The sequence below is a fragment of the Sapajus apella genome, unplaced genomic scaffold (assembly GCF_009761245.1).
Source record: "Sapajus apella isolate SASKATOON/1434 unplaced genomic scaffold, GSC_monkey_1.0 scaffold54, whole genome shotgun sequence".
NCBI classification, from domain to species: Eukaryota; Metazoa; Chordata; class Mammalia; order Primates; family Cebidae; genus Sapajus; species Sapajus apella.
In genome coordinates this window covers 11,337,373-11,355,017 of record NW_022436994.1, presented here as the reverse complement: position 1 = coordinate 11,355,017, position 17,645 = coordinate 11,337,373, and the positions used below count along the sequence as shown (strand labels likewise).

The window sequence follows — 17,645 nt, the reverse complement described above, 5'->3', positions numbered from 1 at the left end:
TAAAACACATGATGTTTTATGAACTATATTTCTCTCTTTATTGCTTTGTGGTCAGAGAAGATCTTGTATGCTTTTAATGTTTTGTAATTAGTAGAGACTTGCTTAATGACTCAGTATATGATCAGTATTTATAAGTGATCCATTTACTTTTGAAAATAATGCTCATTCTGCAGTTGTTGGATGCAGTATTCTATGCATGTCTTTTAGGTCTAATTGGTAATTATGTCATTCAAACCTAAATCCTTACTGATATTTTGCCTATTTGTTTTATTATTTGCTACTAATTGTGTATTTATCTTATATTTGTCTAATTTTTTATTTTATATAAGACTATGTTATTAAATGTGTATATGTTTAGAATTATTACATCTTCTTTGGGAATGAAATATTTTATACTTTTGATGTCTCTTCCCTTAGCTAGTAATTTTTGTTGCCCTAAAATACACTTTAATATCAATATTGTTATTTCAGATTTTTTGGGGGGTGTTTGTATGATACACTTTTTGGATTCTTCAATTAATTAATTAATTAAGATAGGGTCTCACCCTGTTGCCCAAGCTGGCGTGCAATGGCACGATCAGTGTTCACTGTAGCCTCAATCTCCTGGGCTCAAGCGATTCTCCTGCTTCAGCCTTCCCAGTGGCTAAGACTACAGGCATGCACCATCATGTCCAGTTAATTTTAAATTTTTTTCTCCCAGTCTTGCCCAGGTTGGTCTTGAACTCCTCGGCTCAAGCAGTTCTCCTGCCTTGGCTTCCCAAACTGTCAGTCCTTTTGTTTCCAATCCCTCTGTATCTTTGTTTAAGATATGTCTTTCTTAAATTGCATATAGGTTTTTGTCAGTCTTATAAGTTTTTTAATTTTGAGTTTTAATTCTTTTGTTTTATAATTCTATTAAATATAATCTGTATATGTTTTAATATAAATTTATAATCTTACTACATAATTTCTAATTTTTGTTCTATGTTCTGTTCTTAGCTTTTTTTGGATTTAAAAAAAATTATTCATTTTTTTGGCAGCTTGGAAGATATGCACTCTTTAATATTTTTTAGCAGTTTATTCCTGAGATCACAGCATGCATCTGACTCATCAGAGTCTGACATTACTTTGTACTTCTACATTCTTCCTGGGCAGTGCAAGGATATTGGAACATTTTAATTCAGTTTAATCACTTCCTGTTACGCAATTTTAGTTCTAACAGCAATATAAACCTTATGAAAATAGTATACAGTCAATGTTCATTTTGATTAATCTATATATCATTTTTATTCTTTCCTGTTTGTTAAACTTTCTATCTGGGATAAGGCTTCTTCTGCTTGAAGTACATCCTACAGTTTTCCTTGTAGATCAGGTCTGCTATTTAATTACTTCAGCTTTTGTTTATAGGAAAATATATCTAATTCACCATGTTTTTCTAGAATATATTTTCTGGGAACTAGAAGTCAGAACATTAAAGATACTATGCCATTGATTTTTGGCTTTTCTTTTTTTTTTTTTTTTTGGAGACAGTATCTGACTCTGTCGCCTAGCTGGAGTGCAGTGGAACGATCACAGCTCACTGCCGCCTTAATCTCCTGAGCCCAAGCAATCCTCCTGCCTCAGACTCCCTAGTACCTGCAACTACAGGCACACGCTACCACGCACAACTAATTATTTTTCATTTTTTGTAGAGATGAGGTCTCACCATGTTGACAGGCAAGTCACAAACTCCTGGGCACAAGCGATCTGTCTGCTTGGCCTCCCAAAGTACTGGGATTGTAGGTGTGAGCCACACTGCCCAGCCTGCTTTGTTATTCTTTTGGAAATGATCTTTCTTCCTGCTCCTATGATTTCTTTTTAGTTTCCCCACCTTCGCCACCACCACAGTTTTACTCTGATGTTTTTAGATGTGCATTTCTATTTTTCTGGCTTGGGTTTGTTTTTTGTTTTTTAATTCTTGAATCTGTAAATCGATGTTTTGCATTAGTCTTAGAGTTCAAAGCCATGATGTGTGTTAGGATTTTTAACTGTATCCCCTGCCCTCTCTTCTGTGTTTCCTCTTCCTTTATTTTGAATATCTTTTTGACCTTTTGAATATTTTTCTTCTGACCTTTTATCAAATTTACTAATTTTCTCTTAAAATTCGTCTAATCTGCCGTAAACCCTAATCAATTTTTTATTTCTATGATTTTAATGTTGTTCTTTTTCAACAATTATTATTTTTTTAGGTTTTGTATTCTATGCAAAAATATTCAATCCTGTGTTTTTAGCTACTTGACTGTAATTAAAGGAGTTATAATTCCAGTGTCTAGAGCCACGTAAATCTCTATCTACTGGTTCTCTTCCGTGTAGATTGATTTATTTTGTATCAGCTTTCAAGAATTGTATTTGAAAATGTGTTTATGATGTTGAGGAAAGAGACCCGAGCATCTGAGATCACCTCCCCCTTAACTTCCACCCTGCATTTCAATAGAAGAAAAGGCTGGCCGACTGGCCTCCTTAATCGCCTTCCTGTAGATAGCTGGCATAGTATGGGGAATCTTTCTGGAAGGCATTGTTTTTACTTAAACAAGATCAAACTCCCACCCCCCTCCTACTCCCTTGACTAAGACCCTTTCACATGTAATTTCTAAAACTGTAAAACCAAGACTCTTTCACATGTTTCTTCCACCTTTTGGCTATTGTGAGTAATGCTGCTATGAACATGAGTGTACACGTATCTGCTGAAGTCCCTTCTTTCGATTCTTTTAGGTATGCACTCAGAAGGAGAATTGCTGGATCATATGGTAATTTTTTGTTTGTCTGTTTTGAGACGGAGTTTTGCTCTTGTTACCCAGGCTGGAGTGCAATGGCGCGATCTCGGCTCACTGCAACCTCCGTCTCCTGGGTTCAAACCATTCTCCTGCCTCAGCCTCCCGAGTAGCTGGGACTACAGGTGTGCGCCACCATGCCCAGCTAATTTTTGTATTTTTAGTAGAGACGGGGTTTCACTATGTTGACCAGGATGGTCTCGATCTCTTGACCTCGTGATCCACCCGCCTCGGCCTCCCAAAGTGCTGGGATTATAAGCGTGAACCACCGTGCCTGGCCCATATGGTAATTTTACGTTAATTTTTTGAGGAGCCCGCCATATTGTTTTCCACAGCATCTGCACTATTTTGCATTCCTGTCAGCAATGTACAAGGGCCCCAGTTGTCTGGGATCTCTGTTTGTTTTAGTAATAACGATCCTAATGAGTGTGAGGTGGTATCTCATTATGGTTTTTATTTGCGTTTCCCTAATGGTTAGAGATGTTGAGTACCTTCTCATATGCTTATTGGCCATTTGTATATCTTCTTTGGAGAAATGTCTATTCAAATCCTTTGCCCGTTTTTGAATTGGGTTATTTGGGGTTTTGTCATTGAGTTTCAGGAATAATTTATATATGCTGGATATTAATTTCTTATAGATATGTGATTTGCCAGTATTTTCTCCCATTCTGTCTATCTTCATATTAATCACATAGGCATCACCCTTCAGCAAGTAGACTTTCACTTATTCTTCCTGCCTCAGCCTGTTTTCTCAACTTACCTCTGCCACACCTGCTCTGAGTTCTGTGCTGTGTGTGCCTGGTTCCCGCAGATAATACATTTCCCTTCTCTTGCTGGGGTAGGAGAGGGTTAGTCACTTGACTGCATGGGAGTAGGAGGAGTTTTACAGACCTAGGTGTTCCTTATAAAGGCTCTTCTCAGAGGATTCTGTACTTAGTCCGCTCCCCAGCCATGCCTCCAGCTCCTGGGCCTTTCTGGAATTCTGTGGCACAGTCCTTCTTCTTGCTAGTCATCCCTTCTTTAAACACATGAGATTATACTTTCTCTGCTAGGTCACTTGCCAGTTTTATTTTACTTTATATCTTCCAAAACATATGCTGATATGTGCCATCAGCTGTCCCTTTCTTTCCTATTCCGTTTTCCCTGAAGAATAAATATGCTTTTATCTCAGTGCTGCCACTTTGATGGGGTGGCAGGAGGGAGTGGTGGTAATACTTGTTTAAGCCCCCAGGTCTACCGAAAGCCTATTTAATTCTGTCAGTAAAAGAAAATGATGAGACAAGTCTCAATCACTTTTGGAGATTTATTTGCCAAAGTTAAGGATGTGCCCGGGAGACAGGTGTATGCCTTTCTCCCAAGATGATTTTGAGGGCTCCAAATTTAAAGGGGAAAGGGTGGGATATTGAGAAGCACATAGTTCTCACTTAAGCAAAACAGGAAAAATGTGAGGAATATGCATTTTATATAAGATAACACAGACAACATGGGGAACAATGGATATGCATTTGTGTCTGGCAGGCCAGGGTGACTACCTGTAAAGATAAGCTATCAATTAGCATTGCCATGGTGAAGTTTTAACAGCTCACCAGGGATTTCCTTGTTGGCAAATTATGTGGAAAATGGGTAACTTTTCATCTTGTAGCCATTTCATTTAGGAACCAAAAGGTGGAGGCAGGTTTGAGTGACCCGGTTCCCAGCTTGACTTTTCCCTTTGGCTAAGTGAGTTTGGGGTCCCAAAATTTAATTTCTTCTCACAATTCTCTCAATAGCACTAAGAATACTTGTGCTACTTTTATTTATTTATTTAGAAAAAGAGTCTTGCTCTGTCGCCCAAGCTGGAGTGCAATGGCAGGATCTTGGCTCACTGCAACCTCTACCTCCTGGGTTCAAGTGATTCTTGTGCCTCAGCCTCCTAGGTAGCTGGAGTTACAGGGACCCACCACCATGCCCGGCTAAGTTTTGTATTTTTAGTAGACACGGGGTTTCGCCATCTTGGCCAGGCTGGTTTTCAACTCCTGACCTCAGGTGATCCTCCTGCCTCAGCACCCCAAGGTGCTGGGATTATAGGCGTGAGCCACTGCGCCTGGCTAGCTGTGCTAATTTTGAAGATAAAATGTCCTGATCACTCAGTTAGCAGGTGGTGAGGCTGGGTCTGGAGCACAGATCTGCCTCATGCTGGAGCAAGTGCTGTCATGCTCACCCTCATATGCTCATCCTCATGTTATGCCTTCTGTCTAGTTAAACAAACCTTATGCTTAAAAAAAAATCTATTAATTTAATGTAGAGAAGTCCTAGGCAAAATAAAAACATTTTAATTTTTTTTTCTAGTAAAGAAGGAAACTTGCTTCAAAGTTCTTAAGTAATTATGCACATCCCAGTAAGAAATCTTTCAGCTCTTAAGTTGCACATCTTCACTGTGGCACATATGAATTTAATAATCAAAATATTATTAATAGCAATAATAGAAAATACATATCTGTTTATTAAATGCAACATGCATGCAATTTTCAAAGAGTGTACAACTTAAAAAATAACTGATCATACTTCAATCTTTATCAATCTCTTTCTTTGATGTACATTTCTTTTAGTAAATGTCATCTTAGAAAGCACAATAGTGATACATAACCCTTGGAATTCATGTGTTTGGCAGAAGACCCTGGAAATTCACCTAAAAATCGAATACCGGAGAATTATCTGGAAATTTGCAGTCCACGAAGACTCACGATCAAAACTATATCTTCTTGGTTTTAGGTTACATGTCTGGCAGTACAGTTGGTTGGATATTAATTCGATTATTTTCGATGGATCATTTCTTATTCTATGCCTCTTAAGATAGGAAAGAAGAAATTATAGAGTAGTGGCTGATTGCATGGACTTTAGGACTTGACTGAACTTTGTTCAAATCTGGGGCCTACTAGTTGCATGACCTTGAGGAAGTCTATATCTCTAAACACAGGAGTTCCTTGGAAAATGAGGACAGTAAAAACAGTGTCTACTACATGGAGTTTTTGTAAATATTAAAAGAGGAAATAGAGGTTGGCACAGAGTCTCACCTGTGTAATCCCAGCACCTTAGGAAGCTGAGGCAGGCGGATCACTTGAGGTCAGGATTTTGAGATTTGAGACCAGCCTAGCCAACATGGTGAAACTCCAACTCTACTAAAAATATGAAAACTAGCCAGGCATGGTGGTGGCAGGCACCTATAATCCCAGCTGAGGCAAGAGAATCTGTTGAACCCAGGAGGCGGAGGTTGCAGTGAGCTGAAATTGAGCCAATGCACTCTAGCCTGGGCAACAGAGCAAGACCCTGTCTCATAAATAAATAAATAAATAAATAAAGGAAATGCAGGTAAAGGGTTTAGCATGGTGTCAGGCACATAATCAGAGCACAGTAATGGGCAAGGGCTATTGCCCTACATTTGTTAAAAGTTTTGCTGGAGAGGCCCCTAGAAAAGTGAATGAAATGGAAATAAACAGAGGAGGGGGTGGATATGAGAGAAACGACAATTTGTTGAAAGTCTCCTTCATACCAAGCATATGGAACAGTAGTTACATAGCTGAATCACTTTCATCCTGCAACAACTCCTGGGTCGTGTGGGGTCACCCACTTCCCAAACAAGGAGGAAAGTAAGTTGGGGCCACATAGAGGTGGAAGTGGAACTTGGATTTCTGTTGGCCTGAGTCCAGTCTACTCTCATTCGTTACAACATGCGCCTTGCTGAAGCCGGAAGCTGAAGTGACCGGAAGTCAGGTCATCTATGAATTTGTATTCTATTCTATTTCTGGATCTTTCTTTCTGGTTGTTTCATTAATGTTATGTTATTATGTGTAAAGTACAAAATTAATTTCTTCTCCTTTATTAATCATCTTTAGGGTGTGGGGTTAAAAATAATTGTCCCTGATTTCTCATGGGGTATTTAAAAATAAAAAATTTCATGAGTTATTTTAGAGGGCATGTCTCTAGATAAAATGATAAACAAATTTTAGAACTAGAAGAGCCTTTAGAGATGCCCCGGAGAACGTGCTCATTCGACAGAGGAAGCGACCCAGGTTTAAAGAAAAAGACTTGTCCATGTTCTGACAATGAGTTAATTGCAGGGTGGTCCTGACTCTTTTCCACAACCATCACCTTTTGGTCATTTTTCCTCTCTGCCTGATGTGGGAGGAGAGAAGCATCATGGCTCCCTTACAGGGTTGTAGACTCCTCGACAACTTCAAAATCTTCCAATTCAGTCTTGTAAACCTTCCTCTAATTCCACCCATACTTAATCAAAGTGGTTTCTAACAGTAATAATAAGTGGACTTATTATGAGAAGTATCTATCGTATATAAAATATACCTGGCAGGTGGTAATTCTATTATTTTCACAGATTTTTTTCCTCTATCTTTCCTATTGCCCTTGTCTAGGAGAGTCTAGGCAACTGGGGCTTCAGTGCATCCTCAAAATGGCAGAAGAGACACATGCAGAATTGGAAGATTGGCTGTGCAATAAGGTATGGGTTGAGAGGTCACAAGACAGAAAGCGCAGCTTAATAGCACTCCAAACCAAATACGTATCTCCAACACCTATGTCTCTACTTTTATTTGAAAAATAAAATCAGGAATCTTGTTAATTCTTTCAACAGATGTCCATTCATCTTTCAGCTTTAGAAAACAGTCAGTCAGTGTCTTTGGTGGTCGCAGTGGAATGGGAATATTATTTCTCTGGTCAGTTGCAAATGTGGAAAAGGGCAGTAGCCCCCAACATCTGCCTCACCAAGCAAGATATGATGCTGTGCACAGTGCTCAGGGGAGCAGTTAGGCTTCTCACCGTGCCCTTATTAGAAAGTGAGCAGGTGCCACACTGTGCACGCATTAGCAGAATACACTGAACGCAAGTTGCTGGCTCAGCCTATTGTGCTGATTGAGGCAAAGCAAGAGCAGGACCATTATGAAGACTCCTAGACTCAGAGCATGAGGACCGTGAAGCAGTATGTGCTACATATACGTTTTTTAAGTTTTGCAAATTTGAACTTCACTTATTCAAACATATATAACCCTATCATTAAACACCAGGAAAACATTCTCCAAGAATTCATCTGTCTATAGAGGGATGCTTTCAATCTGAATCAGCCTTGCTGATGGAATTCACCGAATCATAACTGTCAACAGTCAAGGCATGCAATGGCCCACATGGGGCCCTTTCCAGAGAGACATTGGAAAAATAGAGAAAGGACTCTCCTTGCTTCTGCCAATAGCCCCTTAATTTGATTGTGTCGATTGTTTTCCAAAAGCATGGGAGGGAAAGGAATGATTTAAGAAACACAGGGGTGTGGAAGTGAGGTCCAAGACCCTGCGGACAGGAAAAGGCAGTCATTAGAGGCTGCTCACATCATGCTGGCTGTCAAGGTCCCCAGTGTCATCTACCTCACAGGAGTGGCCTGAGTCCTATTTCTCAGCATTGTTTGATAAGATTTTATATTAGTCAGAGAAGAAAGAAAAAAGAGGTTTTTTTCCATCTTGCAAAAATTATTTGGGGCAGCAACACTGAACATTAAATTTTTCTGAGCTCACAGTAATTAATGAGACCTTTTCAAGTTTCTCAAAATTTCTGTCTGCTTAAGGGAAAAGAGTCATTAACATAAGCAAAAAAGGAAGAAATTATTATTTGGTACTCATTGAAAGCAATGAGTATGGTATTTTATTTGGTTTTTTAATTCAAATCTGTTGGCTCCTAGCCTTCTTCATATAGTAGCCTCAGGGATGTCATCGTTGTTGTTTTTGTTTTCTTTTGAGACGGTGTCTCACTCTGGTTCCCAGGCTGGAGTGCAGTGGCACAATCTCAGTTCACTGCAACCTCCGCCTCCCAGCTTCCAGAGATTTTCCTGCCTCCGCCTCCCAAGTAGCTCGGATTATAGGCATACGCCACCATGCTCAGCTAGACTAATTTTGTGCTTTTAGTAGAAATGGGGTTTCACTATGTTAGCCAGCCTGGTCTCAAATTCCTGGGCTCCAGTGATCTGCCCGCCTCAGCCTCCCAAAGTGCTGGGATTACAGGCGTAAGCCACCATGCCCAACCCAGGTTATTTTAAAAGGAAAGATTTGACTTTCTCCTTAATCACGTTGTCTTCTTGTATTTCCCGTCTACCACCATCTACTGTCTGTCTGATTCTCTAACATTCTGAACCTTCTTCCTGTTCCCTCTGAAATGTAATTCTGTCTATGCCTATCTACAGTGTTCAGAGAAAAAAAATGAAATTGGAAGCTTGTGAGGAGATTGCAGTGACCAATGGAGCAACTCTGAGAAAACCCACTCAGAGGCTGCCTCTCAACTCCCCCAGTGATGACCCAGTTCCTGACCTAACTCGTCCGCAGGTCTGAGGGGTATTAAGGGTTTAGTCAAACAGGTGACTTAATAGTTATGGTGGACAAAAGCGCTTTTAATCAGCCAGACACCTATCCCCCACTAAGAAATGGATATTTACCAAGACTGTCACTGGCAACAAGCAATGCCAAACTAGGGAAACTGCTACTATTGCTTTGTAGAAATGAGTCTCTGGGGAGGACTGAGGCATTCCACTGAAGATTTACTGCAGAAGACTCACTTCATGTCTTCCAACCTTTTTGTTTTTAACTTTTATTTTAAGTTCAAGTGTACAGGTACAGGTTGGTTACATAGCAAACTTATGGGCATTTGTTGTATAGATTATTTCATCACCGAGGTATGAAGCCTAGAACCCATTCATGGTTTTTCCTGATCCTCTCCCTCCTCCCATAATCCACCCTCCAAGATGCCCCAGTGTGTTGCTCTCTTCTATGTGTCTGTGTGTTCTCATCATTTAGCTCCCACTTATAAGTAAGAACATGCGTTATTTGATTTCTGTTCTCATTTTAGTTGGCTAAGGATGATGATCTCCAGCTCCATCTATGTCCCTGGAAAGGACATGATTTTATTCTTTTTTTATGTCTGTATAGTATTCCATGGTATATATGTACCACACTTTCATCATCCAGCCTATCACTGATGGACATCTAGGTTGATTCCATGTCTTCACAATTGTGAACAGTGTTGCAATGAACAAACGCATGCATGTGTCTTATAATAGTACAATTTTAGTAGAAATTGGGTTTCTACTAATGCTGGGTCGAATGATAGTTCTCTCTTTAGGTCTTTGAGCAATACCCACACTGTCTTCCACTATCAACCTTTTGAAAGCTCCTTCCACCTGCCCACTCATTCTCCACTTCCAAAATCCCCCTCCGACATCATTGGAGTTCCACCCGACCTCCCCAACACTAGTCCTGTAAAAATCCTGCCATGCTTTCCTTGTTGATGAGACTGCATTTGTGAGTGTTTTCCCTTGCCTGGCAAGAATAAATTTAACTTAACCAACAGTTCTACCTAATGACCTTGTGGGACTTTTGGCATTTCCTTCTGGTAAAAGCACCTCGAAATGTCTTGGGAGAACTCACACATAGTCTTGATGCACCTGCTTCCAGGCACGACTGACTTTGCTCTCATTTCTAAGTGTGAACACGTGGCCCTGGCCTATGCAACAATCACATCCCTCTTGACAGATGAACCAGTTTTGGGCATGTGAATCAAACCAGATGATCAGAACCAACCAGCATCAACCTGAGGATAGTTCTGGAGCTATTGGTAAACAGGCATTTTTCTTTCCACTGGGGTTGCTAAGTCAGTAAACTGGAAGCCTGGAGCTTCCTAAGCCATTTTGAAACTGTATGAAAGAGGCTGCCTGAAACAGAGAGAAAGCAATTCCTAGGGACAACATTTGCCAGCATAGCTCTTTCATGCTTGAACTCTGTCTGGACTTTTAGTTATGTGAACCCATTGCTTCCTTTTTTATTTAAGCTAATTTGAGTTACTACCTATTGCTTGTAATAAAAAAAAAATATTCACAGAAAGTCCATAATAGAGTTACTGCTTATTCTGTGCAGAAAAAACCCAGCTGGTACCTCAATCTAGTAACTGGGGTTCTTTATTCCTCTTGCCCTCCCCTAATCCCTGTTTCCCATAATATTGTTTCCAAGTATTTGCCTCTTCTCTACAGTAGGATTATGCATCCTCACCCTGTGTTGTGATCTGTCCACATCCTAGGGAAGGAGCACATGAGATCACCTCATTGAGGGACTTGGCCCACTGTGCTTTAGCCAAGGAGTTATAAATGTCCACGGCATTAGCTTTATTTTGCTAGAAGCTTTACATCACATGGTAAATGTGATGTAAAGATGGCTCAGGGTCTTCTGCATTCCTGCCCTCTGCCATGAGAACAGCAGTGCTCATCTAGAACCTTTTTGTTCAACCTGGGTGCCAGACATCCACAACCCTCATGTGTCTTAAGCAATAAATCCTGTTCTTCTTATAAGCCATCCCGATTTCTTGGAACTGTTTCTCACTGTTGCAAAAAACTAAAGCATCTGAGTTTATCTTGGCCTAGTATTGCCTTGATTTGACAATTCTAATCTCACACTTTTAAATGACAAGCACCTTATTACCTGCTGCCTGTCTGAATGTCCTAACCCTAAGGGGAGAAGGGGCAAAAGGATCTGGGGAAGAAGGAGCCAGGGCTGGGAGTCCACTCCTGAGGCAGCATGAGTTCAAGACTCTAGTGCTGGAAGACTCAGAAACAGTAGAAACCACACTGACTGCAAAAGCTGGAGGAAAGACAGAAACAGCAACAAAGCTGTGGGGTCCAGATCACACGTGAAGCAAGGAGCCAAGAGTTTAGGACCTAGGGCTCCGCACTACTAAGGGTAGGAGAATTAAACCTGGCTGATCTGGGAATGGTGCAGGGTGGGAAGGTGAGTCCTTCGCACTTTGTTAACACATCAAACATCCCTGATGGAGCAGAAATCACCTCTACTCCATCCCCTCATATTCCCTCTAGTGCTGGGAAGACCCAGTGGGCTGCTTTGATGCATTTTAAGTCACTCTTAAGGTGGCAAGAAGATTCATTAACAGTTTTCCAACCCATATCCTTTCAATCACCACTGGCAGTAGAACTGAGTGCGGTGCTGGCCGAAGTCCCATCTTTCTCTCCCACATGCCCAATTATTTCTTCCTTTCACATGGTTGGTGTGGGAAGTTGGAATGGGGGGGTTGTGGTTTCACGTTGGGCTCTCTGTGGAGGAGCCCTGGAGAAACCTGTAGAAAAAAGGACAGAATCCCATGATGCTGACTGATAGCCAAAGGTAGAATGCTGCACATTCAATACCTTTGTGCCTTCCGTGAAGTTATATTTTCCCTAGTAGCAGTTTTTTCGATTTCAGAAAAAGTGGGTTAGGCACAGTTGCCAGGAGGAAAACTAGCCAGGTCTTCAATTCAGATGGTCTCCCCTGAATTCTTTGCCTGTTTGCATTTGTATGTTGCTGTACTTGGCATGCCAGAGGGTGTCATGGTTGTGATCAGGAATGCTAAAAGCAGTGGGACGGAGTCATAGTTGCTATGAAATGGTGCCCTGGGTAAAGAGTACAATGAGTTTTAAACCCCATTCTGTGCAATGGAAGGGTAGGTGGACCCATTAAAAATCCTGTCAGATGTGCAGCAATAAAAGTGCTTTATTAGAAAGACCCATCTGTAAGATCTATCCACGGGAGAAGAGTATGAAAGAGAAGAATGAGGGCACTTAGAGACAAAGACTTTGAACAATGCTCTTCAAGGCTGAAAATGAGGCCCAGATCCAGATGCCAGGTAGTCTGAGGAAGTGAAAACCTTCCCTCATGTGCATTGTGGCTGTGGCCGATGTGGATGGAGTAAACTGGGGTAAGATGGGTGGGTGACATTTCTAATCCTCTGCTTTTATTTTGGTGATTAGCAACATGTACTAAATTGCTATGCTGTTATACTCTGAACTCCTCGTATACTTTCTTATTTATGGTTTTACTGCCTCCTTCCTTAGCACAAGCATTTTCCTTTGTTTTGTGGGTGCTCGATTGTAATTGCTGAACAACAATAATCATGGCAACAAATGGTTAATTACATGAATAAATGACATGGATCTACACAGAAGAATTGTCAGGGTAAACACAGCCTCCACACCATGTAAAGTAGATTCATTTACAGATTTTTTATTATTGTTAGAGACAGAACTTGTTTTAATGAAAAACATGTTAGATAGCCAGTAAAACACATTTGATTGTTAATTCTGGGCTTGGAAGAAGAAACTGCAATAAACGGGAACATCGCGAATAGGTTTCACAACAATCATTTGAAAAGGTGGTCATTTTCCCAAGCAGTTCACATTTTATCATTTCCATTACAAACTTCACACAAGGTAGCCATGGCACCTTTCTAGCATCGGAGGCATTCAAGCCATTGTCATCTGATAGCAAAGCCCTTAATCCTGCCCGCCTACCTTCCTATGGCAATATAGTTAGCTTAGAAAGCTAGAGAAAAACATGCATAGTTGACTAATTATTTAGGACTCCAGGGTAATTCTTAAAGGATAGAGTGTTAATTCCCAGGCACTCCTCAGCAAGCCTCTACTGATATATTTCTTGCATCAAAGTAAAAAGTTCATGTATCACTGTAGGGTAGAGTCTCTGAAGATCCATTCTATTTCAGAAAAAAAAAATGCCTTTGAAGAATTTAGGCTATATACAGTTCATTAATGGTGTATTGCACAAAGTAATTAATGCACACAGAATCATTACATTTATAAGGAAGTTTGAGCACTTTTGAAATGAGGGCTGTTGATTTTGGTTTGCTTTGTTTTATCTTGTTCTTGGTAGCTTCAGGTACTATTATGTTCATCCCATGATTGAAGATAGTCTCAGGGTAAATTTTTGTATTTTTTACTCCCAAAGAGCCAGTTGCAATTATGTTAGTAAAGCCTAATTTATTTCCTTCCCTGTCCACCCAAAAAGTTTGGTTAAACAGGACCAAAACTAATAATTAGAAACCAGGAACTCCGCCACCCACCCACCATTAGTAAGGCAGGCACATGGAATTATTTTGGTAGTAGCAGACATGGGTAGGACCTTATATATTCACATTATCTTATCAATTGTTAGCTAACAGATGATTGCATTCGGGAAGCAAAATATTTTGGCTCACTTAGCACAGCATTCTAATCAATCATCTGCTTAACAGATATTCACTGAGATACTTTACAAGTCACTGCAGGGGATACACATCATAAAAAGTAATTCCTACCTTCTAGAAACTAATAATATCGTGTTCTAACCAATGAAGAAGAAAATAAATTACTCAGTCCCTTTCTGATTCCAGGTCAGATCACCAGTCCTTTGGGAAATTTAACCAGAATAATGTTGGAAATGGGAACAAGAAGCTGGTTTTAGGAGACAGAAAGACAGGCAGTTGAGTTCCAGGTGTCTTTATTTTGAAGTGAGAGAGTGGGAACATTTGAATGGTAATATCCCAGAAGCAGCTGAAAATTGAAGTTTGAAGATCACAAGTGTATATAAAAAAATAGTTGTTTCCAAGCTGAGCTGCTGCTTTTTTTTTTTTTTTTTTTTTGAGACAGAGTTTTGCTCTGTCACCAGACTAGAATGCAGTGGCACCATCTTGGCTCCCCGTAACCTCTGCCTCCCAGGTTCAAGCGATTCTCCTGCCTCTGCCTCCCAAATAGCTGGGACTATAGGCGTACACCACAGCTTCTAATTTCCCTTACATTCTAAATAGTCATAGAGTACTATTACGATCCCTAAAGTCACAAAGTGTTTGAGAGGCTCAGAAGATCGAGAGCCAAGAAGGGGTTCTATTGACATTAGTGATGATGGTAAAACAAATGAAGAATGGCTGGTGAAACTGAAAGACCAAGGACTTGTCAGTTACTAACTTCATCATATAAAGCTTTGCCTTCCAGCAAAGAAAATGGGGGACAGAGGTACTAATGAAACCCTAGTTAGGGAATTGATCTCTGAAAGGGCTATTTATTTGCAGATTATTTTCCAAGCTTTCGGTAATAAATAAATAAGCAGATACATAAATTAAAAGTCGGATGGAATAGTACAGCAAGAGGCAGATGAAGGAGTTTAGTACAAATCCATTTCAACCAGAAAGTAAAAAGACACCTCAAAGTGTATGTCCTTGCATGGGCATTTAGCGTGTCTCCTTAAACGACAGAGAGAAAAGAGCCTGCTCTGAGTGCAAGATGCTATTTCATTTTGGTGTCTAAGCTACTAATGATCCTCATGGACTCCACAACTATATCTTTAAATCCTTTCACAGTGCAGCTTTGAAGAATTATGTCAGTTTTTTTGGTCTTCTTGCCTACTTCTCTAGATCCCAGAAAATTAGGCCACTAACAGAGTAAATATTTTCTGGGGCACTGTAGCAAAATCTTGGTTGTCAGACAAATTAAGTCACAGCGACCTGCAGGGAAATCATATCAGAGGAATACGGAAACGGGAAGAATGAGGCTAAATGCCACTATGTTTAAATGCTGGGTGTAGCCCAGCAGGCTCTGCATGGGAAGCCTGTTCTGACTTCTATGCATGATTGTGTGCTCCACACATGTGAATGCTGTACGCTGTGTCCTGTGTCTAAATGCTTCATGTTGCCTGCCCTCAGTTCCTGCAGGTTCATTTCTTGTCCAATGATTCTTGTCCCAGAGTGTAAAACACCATGAGGATTTTACTAGTCGGGAAACATCCCAGTATAATTAGTCTGTAGGAAACTCCAAGTTTACAGATTGCATTTATCACTGTTAAAATAATAAGCAAAAATATTATTTTTAAAAATTTGGTGCACCAATGAACATTTCTCTGAAAGAGAAAAGGATTCTTTATACACGGTGCAAGTGCTTCAGAGTGATTTTCATGCAGTATACAGCTGTTTTGAGGGTAAATGAGGCTTTCTGAATGAAAGGAAAAGGAAGGAAAGGAAGGAAACTAACATTTCAAACAAAACTCTGTGTTAGTTGCTGTAGTAGACGCTTCATAGACATCATTTCCATTTTTTTCCATTTGTGAGAAGCTTTATTATATTTGCAATTGGCAGAAATTTCAATATTTATTAGGGAAATAATAAAAGCAATTGAGGATGACTAGAAGGACAAGGTGGCATTGAAAGAGATATTTTAAGCCAAGGTATATTTGGCAGACGGCACGGAATTAAGGAGTTTGAGAGACACCACAGGCCAAAACATTCACAGTCATCTCTAAGAGCAAGGCTATTTTCTGAGGAAGTACAATGGCAAACGTTGATTGGATGAATCATAATTAGGTAAGAGGAAACAATTAAACCTGTATTAAAGAGGACAAGGAGAGTAAGAAATGAATGAACTGAAAGGAAAACTGAGAAATTAAGAAGATGAGCTGGGCACAGTGGTTCACACTGTAGTACCAGCATTTTGGGAGATTGAGGTGGGTGGATCACCTGAGGTCAGGGGTTTGAGACCAGCCTGGCCAACATGGTGAAACCCGGTCTCTACAAAAAACACAAAAATTAGCCAGGCATGGTAGCACATGCCTATAACCCCTAGCTACTCGGGAGGCTGAGACATGAGAATCGCTTGAACCCGGGAGGCAGAGGGCAGTGAGCCAAAACTGCACCACTGCACTCCAGCCTAGGCAACAGAGACTCCATCTTAAAAAAAAATAAAAATTAAGAATATGGGCATTGCCTAGCTGCTCTCCAAACATCTGCAAAAATTGATATGCAATTTGTATATAAATATAAAGAGTATTTATATACTCTTCCCACAATCTTGTCATCAGTTGCATATCATCAAAACTTTAAATTGTTTGCAAACTAAATATTAAACTAGGGTTTTGGAAGTCATGATCATGGTTGCTTTGCGGGTAGGCAAAAGCTAGACAGAAGCCCCAGGGAGGATTCCTGGGAGCTGGCAGAGTTCTGCTTTTGGTCTGGCTGCTGGTTACACACAGGTGTTCAGTTTGTGGAAATCCATCAAGCTATACAATTATGATATGTGTACTTCTCTGTATACATACTAGAATTCAATAAAAAATGCTTGACAATTTAAATAAAGTATCTTGTTACAGATACTTTGAGATTCCCTGATGACCTCTGTGTCTGGGCATCTTTTTTATTGTGCTGGTCTTCTGTATTTCCATTCCATCCATAGACAAAAAGAGACCTCAACCTATCATAGTAAAATTTAGACTTTCAAAATTAAAGAAAGAATTCAGCAAGGCGCATGCACAAATACACGCGCGCGCGCGCACACACACACACACACACACACACACATCTTACATGTAAATATAATACAAAGTCTACTTCACCATGTTATCAAACCAAATTGGGGTCCACTTGCCAGTGCAGTAAGGCAAACATCTACACTGAGATTTGCAGCAGGAGAAACAGGGGTGTTTATCTGCAGGCCACCAAGTATGGAGACTTGAGCAGCTGTTGTTTCAGTCCTGACCTCGCCAATGGCTTACAGGTAAGGGTTTTTAAAGGTGGGAAGGAAGAAGCAACAGGCAGTCATAAATCAGCAATGGAAGTTCTACATTGGTTTGACTTTAAAGGACGGGACATCTCAAAGCAGGAGCCATGCGTCATAGGTGGATTCAAAGCTTTTTTGATTTGTGATTGGTTAAGGAGACGAAGCTTTGTCTAAACATTTTGGGTTATCAGAGAAGAATGCTGGTTCTGGTTCATGTACGTGACCTCTAGGCCCCTCAGGAAGAAATTTAGAACAAAGTAAGTTAGTCAACCTTCCGTCCTCATCTTCCCCTCCTCTGAGGTCTGTGCCAGCAGATTCGTTTGGTGGGGGTCTGAGTTTCTGAAGAACATATGTGTATGTTAAAATATGAAACATCTGTTAAGATGCTAGCTTCAGTTTCTATAGGGAACAATTCTCCTGATTTGCTTCCCTGGCTACTGTTTCAGGCTACCGTGACCTTCTTATCAAGTTGCTTATTT

At 40.3% G+C, this 17,645-nt stretch overlaps 1 long non-coding RNA gene across 1 annotated transcript; it reads left to right on the top strand.

Moving 5' to 3' along the window:
* The first annotated feature begins 3,211 nt into the window (after positions 1-3,211).
* Positions 3,212-17,139, top strand: LOC116527401. The gene is made up of 3 exons (XR_004258531.1): positions 3,212-3,375; positions 3,993-3,994; positions 17,127-17,139. It is a non-coding gene; the product is annotated as an uncharacterized LOC116527401 (long non-coding RNA).
* Positions 17,140-17,645: the final 506 nt, after the last annotated feature.